Here is a 6,974-nt window from a genome sequence, read left to right as displayed (position 1 = left end):
CATTTATGCGTTTAGGGATTTGGCGCAGTCGTGGCACTTTAATGGCATTAATATGGTACTTAGCAGTCATGTAGTTATTGGCATTGAGCAGACTGTCAAATGACTCATCACTACAGAGCTTTAGTATTGCACTTTTTGCTACATTCACAGCAGCTAGTAGCCCTGATATAGTTTGCTGCCATCCGTGCAAGGCAATATTCAAACATTCCAGAAGCTGCAGTACTTGGAGAGCGATCTGAAAACCTAGGATAGATGTTCCTCTCTGAAACGGTGGCAGCATACCACGAGCTGACACATCACCAATGGACTTGGATGTTGATAATTGTTGTGGGTTTTCCAGAACAGGTTCACAAATCATCCATTACTTTTTTACAGCTTTTACATGGACCATCCAGCGTGTGGGACACAGTGGCTTTATTTTTAACACATTTGCATGGCCTTCCACACTGTGCTGAATGAGGTTTGAGAATATTGTACGGCATGTCATACATTTTCCAAACAGATTACCAAGTTCTTGGACTTAAAGTAGTGCATCTTCCATTATGGAACATTTATGTGCTGCACCCTGCATAACCAGATTTGTACAATGTGCTCCACAATGGACATACAGAGCAAGTGGTTGTTCTTGGTGTATTAATGCTTGTGCACCATGGTTTTTCCCTGCCATATTTGCTGGACCATCATATGTTTGTGCTCTCAACTTTGACAGAGAAAGATCATGATGGCATAAAACATATTTGACAATTGTAGCAATTGCAGTACCAGTGGTTTTATCAGCCTGACACAGTCCAATAAAATCTTCATGAGGGTAAAGATCTTGGTGTGTGTAACGAATACAAAAGCTTTCTTGTTCCCAACCAGATATATCCTGTATGCCATCAAACATTACTGTGTTTGGATTATCACCAATATATGTTTATGGATTTGATGCAAAATTGCATGGGACAATAACTGAAGAACTTAATTTTGCATCTCTGGGCTAAGATATTCTACTCAATTTACTGTAATCAACTGTTTCAAAGAAGGCACATTCTCTGCTCATGCACTAAGATATCAAAGGAAATTCCCATTGCTGTCATCATGACCTCAAAGTGCAAGGCCTTGTTTTGCCAGAAGAGCTATGGCATGAATGATTTTGTTAAGACAAACCCAGGCTTCTTTCTCTTGTTGTTGGACTTGCTGTGATAAATGTTGATTGATTGATTGGCCTCCTCTATATTGTACTAGTTGACTCAGTGCATATGAATGAGCATAAATGTTCTGGTGCTTTTTTGACCTTTCTATTGCCTTCTTCCAGTTGGTGAAACCGGTGCTGCAAAATGCTTCCTCTGTGTTCTTGGAACGCTTAATTAATTTCAGTGACTTAGCCTTTGCACAGTGAAATCATAACACTCCTGCCACTCTATCGCTGTAATGCAGTCAGGGGAAATCCTGGAACTATCTTCCTTGAAAATGCAAAATGTGCTTTTTCTTTGTTTGTGACTGTGTTACAATGATTTGAATGGGCAATGTGCTCTCCTTCGGTTCATTTGGTGCCACTGTGCTTCCAAGTGTTTCCTCGTTATCCCGAAGCCTAGTTGTTGTTGCAGAAGAACTGTTGCTTAATTTGTCTGAGGCAGTAACAACTCCACAAAATGTTCCTGGGACTGGGGGGAATTCACCTGAAATTTCTAAATCTTCAACCCCAACTCCATATTGAATTGCAGACTGCAGCTCCAGCATCATCGCAATGAATCATGTTAGTTTCTGAGTTGTCTGAATATAGGTTTACTTCACTTGGATGTTTCTTTACAAAGAATTTCTGGATGTCCATTTTAAGAAAATGGAACAAATATGTTTATAGCAGTTGCAATTTGGGAACATTCAGAGAAATTAAACTGCAGTTTACAAGTTGCAAACAGTCTTTTGTGTGCACCCTCACATGCAATCAACACCAGGAGTGTTAGGGACAAAACCTGCCTCCAGTGTAAGGATCCTCTCCCAATGTAGTGCAACAATGTGGGGAAGTGATGCATGTGCAAAGGCTTCCTAGAAGGTCTATCCAGCTGCTTTATAACACCTTTAGGTTTCCACAGCAAGAAGAGCATTCTAGTCAGAATCTTACCCGACTAAGGTGTTTCAGCAATACAGAAGACGCCGCATCATATATTTTACAATGGTAAAGGAACCTACCTGAAAAATCTCTTTTAGCTGAAGATGACAGGCAATGCGGTCAAGCAGGTTTCCAAAAGCGAAGAATGTTTGTACTTGTAGCAAAAATGAATCACTTGGGGAACATAATATGACATTGTAAGGCTTTTGATTTTGGTCGGAGTATTACAAGCATTGTGTAGTTCCTACAAATCCGTAGGATCTATGCATTGTTTGCATAAAATAAACTTGGGGCTTAGTGTCAAGACTGATTCTGGACACCCCCACTGGATATGTTGGCTCATAGACCAGCTAGCACACAGTGCCTCCGTAAGCCTCCCTAACCTATCAGGGAGCAAATGGTTTCTGGCAAGAACTGAACATGACAACTCTGGCCCCTCAGGGATCGTGGAAACAGTACAGAACTTTTTTCTCAGTCACTTGTGCTCACTTATTGTCAGAGAAATATACAGAGAATACACAGTGGGACATTTTCAATAATATTTATTGAACCAACTTTATTCTTGCATACAATACATGTCCTGCAATGATAAGTAGACAGAAGTAGATAAACGTGATTACAAGCATCAAAAGGGCAATTAGTACATATAGTTCTACCATCGTGCTAAAACATTGTATATATGCAGGCATATAACACAAGGCAGTAATCCAGCATACTCCTATGATGCAGACCCTACTCTAAGTGTACCTAGAGTGTGTGTAGGTATAAAGCCAAGAATCCCCCCAAGTGACGGTCCAACCCCATTACCTGATGGAATAGAGTGAAGGACCCCATCTTGGTCACAAACTGGACACTCCGCATGAGATGTCAGACCACTGCTTGGTGATTTCTCACCATGCAAGGACCTCGGTGTCTGAGGAAATGCCTCCTCTGCTAATCTATCGGGATGCTCATCCTTTATAATAGAAAGCAGCCCTGTGATGTGTGTTTAGATTAGTGATGTTATGGATATGTAGATAGCCCTGTCGCCCCCTGGATGAGGATAGTGATAACATTTGTACCTAGTGCGAAACAAGACCTTGTATGTGATGTTCAGGGGGCTGTGATAATGTTGTGCAAAGCCTGTTGTGTAAACAAGTTTAGTTTCAGGGAAACTAATCAACATTGTTGCACACACAAATATGTGCAAAAGTCACAGCTGAAAATGTTATTTTGAGGACAATGTAAGAAATAAGCTGCTTCACTGCTTGGGCCTAACTTGGGAGTATAACACAAGTACAATACTACAGAACTGTTCAGTATACAGCATAGAAATAGAAAATTTACAAATTATGTGATGCTGAGAAAGGGAGTGCATTATGACAGTTTGACCAAAAGTATCCAAACAGATTGGGAAAGAAATAATTCATTTTTTACTCTAGACACAATACTATAGTACACTTACTTATTAGCAGTAGTAGTGGCAGCCACAGCCCTCTTTTGCGATTTTCTTGATCCACTCACTGGCTTTAAGTTGCTGGTTGGACTGACAATTGGAATCTACTGGACATCAGGCTTAAAACTCAACATAGTTTCAACTGCAATCGAGAATGGTGAAACACAGAACTAGAAGAGTGTGAGTGTGTGTGTGTGATGCTTGAAGGCTCAGACATGGTACAGGGAACCTCTAGACTTTATTCCACTATTACTTTGCCAGGGTTTTGCTCTCAAAATGTATAGGGGAGTGAGTACCAAAATGCCAGTTCCTAGATTTGAAAATCAAATAAAAAAAGTACAAATACTATGTTCAAAAATTTGTATGAAAGGTGGAACCCCTGCAGGTGGAAATTTTGCACATTGAAGAAACACCGCTTTAAAGAAAACTACTTAACAAAACATTATTAGACCAGAAACCAGCTAACTCTACCACCACTGGTTGACTTTCAGCTTGTCTTTGACCAAGTACAGTGCTCTGCTACATTTTGGCTGGGTTCTTACTAAAGAAATACCACATACACATATACATAAGTACATACATAGACAAAGACTTGTGCCATAAGAATGAGTGATAGTGAAACACTTGGTCAAAAGAAAATGAGTGATTCGGCCAACCAAAAAAGAGTATTTTCCCAGTTTCCAGTTCGCAGACCCTTTATTAGACATTGTCCTGTGTGTGTTTGGGGATACTTTCTGATCACTTTCTAGGGGAACTGACCAAAAGAAAGAGGGTGGCTGAGGGAACTGCTTACCCACCTCATATAATCTGCAAGCCTGTGGGATCCTCTGCTGACATTCCATTATCATTGCTAACAGCAACTTGGTCCTCACCTCTGCTGCCTTTAGTGCCAGACTGGAAACTAAAATCAGCCCTAAAATGTTAAAACCGGCCAAAAAACTCAGGAAGCTGAGAGATTAAGGCAGAAATGAGGGCACTGTTGGGTAGGCAGTAAGGTTAATTTGTAAAAGAGTAAGTGCAAGTGACCCAATTCTTTTTTTTTCTCACAGAAGCTCGCATGCATCATTGGTGACAACCAAGGATGTTGCAGGGCCGGTTCTAGGGTGGTGCTAACGGTGCAACCGCACTGGGCGCTGACTTCAGGTGGGGGTGTTGTGTTTGTAAGTGCATTATGGTTTGAAAAGTACCTACTGCTGCGTTTCTGGTCTCCAGCAATTTTCAGGCAACAATACAAATGTCAAGATAACTCCGGTGATTTATGTTCTTCATTGAGAGAGATCGGAGGTTTTTCTAGTGGAAGTTTTGACTCATGGTAAGGTAGACACAGATGATTAGCATGCCTGCTGCAAAGAACATGTACCATGAACATCACAAAGTGCATATAATTGGTCAGTGGGTTACTGCTTTTCTCTGAAAGATTCTTCTGTTTCTTGCAGTTTCTAAGTTAAAATCCTAACATAGAACAGTGAGCAATTAACCATCATCAAAGAGCTGCATGAAAACTGCAAGGTATAGATTAGAGCGCTATGATTTTTCCCCTGTCTTTCATTATCCTAATGTTGGGAAAAAGTGTTCATTTGGATAAAAAACAATTGTGATTGTTAAAGAGAACCCCCAACCATTGTATAACGCTTTAAATTCTGAGCTTGTACAGTTCCAGAGCAAGCACTCTTAAATTGTACTATCTACAAGTATGGATGACATGTGACTCCTACATATTGTAGTCCTTGTAGTTTTATGTAACATTTCCTATACACTGATTTACACACCTATGATTGATTGTCTCTTTGTACTGTGTGTGGTGTTTGATGTAAAGTGCTCTGACACCCTACACCGGTATGAGTGGAGCTATATAACTAATTAAATGCATCTGAGAGAGTGGTTATGGAGACTTGAGGGGCACTGTTAAAGGGTGGTAGTGAGGGAATCCGTGGTGGAACTGGTTTGTTGAATACCCAGGCTGTCTATTCTATTTCAGCTCCTGGCTCTTTTATCCACCAACATACTCTCCATTCACATTAGCTCACTCTTGCAGGTTCTTTCTTATTTTTGCTTTCTCCCTTTTCACTGTTTTCCACATTTCCCTTCCTCCTTCTGCCCACACCCCTTGATGCCTTTCTCTCTCTTGTTCTGCTTTTCAGTCTGATGGTTTAAAAGATTTACCAGTCTCTAAAAAAGAGTGCAGTTGGGGCCCCACCTGCAGCCACCAGCTTAAATTAAGCATCCTTAACTTGCACCCAACAAATGAAATGCCAAAGTGGCTAGTATGACCCTTTCTGCATTTCATCTCCTGCCTAAAGAGCAGATACATCCTTTTCTCTCCTTTCTGCAAGACACAAAGACCCCAGCCTTCTTCCTCCCCCATGGCATAGCACAGAAACATTACATATGACCAAAAATAAGCACCTCAGGGTCAACCTCATCTCAGAGTCCCTGTCCCCTTCTACTCAAAACAGTCTCCCAAGTTAGCTGTTCTTACTCAGCACAACTGACTGGCATTAATCCGGGCCAATTTTAATATATCTTCACCTATTCTTGTTACTTCTGCTGGGGTAGTTACATTACTATTTCCATCAGAGTGAATGCTGCTTCAGAGTATCGCCAGCTACCACTCTCTTGTCTGTAATTGTCGGAGGGTTCCACCTCTAAAGAATGCTTGCCAACTGCACTGTGTACATCCTCTGCTGTTTCTCATTCATGCCTCACCTCACATATCCTCCCCCTGACTGTGCAAGAATATGAAGCCTCCTCAGGCAGGCCTTTTTGCTTGAATCCTGTGCCATCGTATTTCCATTGCCCTGGATTTGTACAGTGCACACGTAGTTGAGAGGCAACGGAGTGCTGTATATGGTCAAAGGCAGAGATCCAATCAGAAAGTGAGTCTGGGTGGGAGATCCTGAGTTCTGCAATGGGAGGTGGACGCTTTACTTTGTTGTGATGTAGTGTTTTTAAGAACATGCATCTTCAGCTCCTTCCTAACTTCCAAGCATCCTTGGGGTGGCTCTGATGGATACAGGAATGAAGTTACAGATCCAGAGTGTGTGGATGGGTAAGGCCTGTTTCCTCGTTGTTTTATTGGTTCTTGCACGTCTTTGTCCTCCTGAATGAAGGTGTCTGAATATGTCCCTGACTGGCCCGTTGATCATTTTGCATTGTATTTTAGATGTGACCTGCATGACTCGACCCAGTACTGCAGATGAGGCCTCACCAGTCATGTGTACAGAACTTACAACTGTCTGCTGAATTGGCAATCCAGAAGAATTCATACTGGCCCCACGTTGTTGACAAGTGAATTCCACAGATTGCATTATTTGAGAGCCATCATCCCTCTGTCATCCTGGACCAAGATTCATGCTTATTGCTGTTACACTCCTAGCTGCCAATTGGCCACATTTAGACTATTCTAGATTTTTGGCCCACTGTACATTGCATGCCTGGATTTCAAAG

The 6,974-nt window shown here is 41.5% G+C and overlaps 1 pseudogene; it reads right to left on the bottom strand.

The window, feature by feature from the left end:
* Window positions 1-520: 520 nt before the first annotated feature.
* LOC146867901 (zinc finger MYM-type protein 1-like) lies at window positions 521-1,725 on the bottom strand (annotated as a pseudogene).
* Window positions 1,726-6,974: the final 5,249 nt, after the last annotated feature.

Source organism: Triturus cristatus, chromosome 1_2 (assembly GCF_964204655.1).
Source record: "Triturus cristatus chromosome 1_2, aTriCri1.1, whole genome shotgun sequence".
In the NCBI taxonomy this organism is placed as follows: domain Eukaryota; kingdom Metazoa; phylum Chordata; class Amphibia; order Caudata; family Salamandridae; genus Triturus; species Triturus cristatus.
The sequence above is the reverse complement of the archived record's forward strand: the minus strand, read 5'-3'. Positions and strand labels throughout refer to the sequence as shown.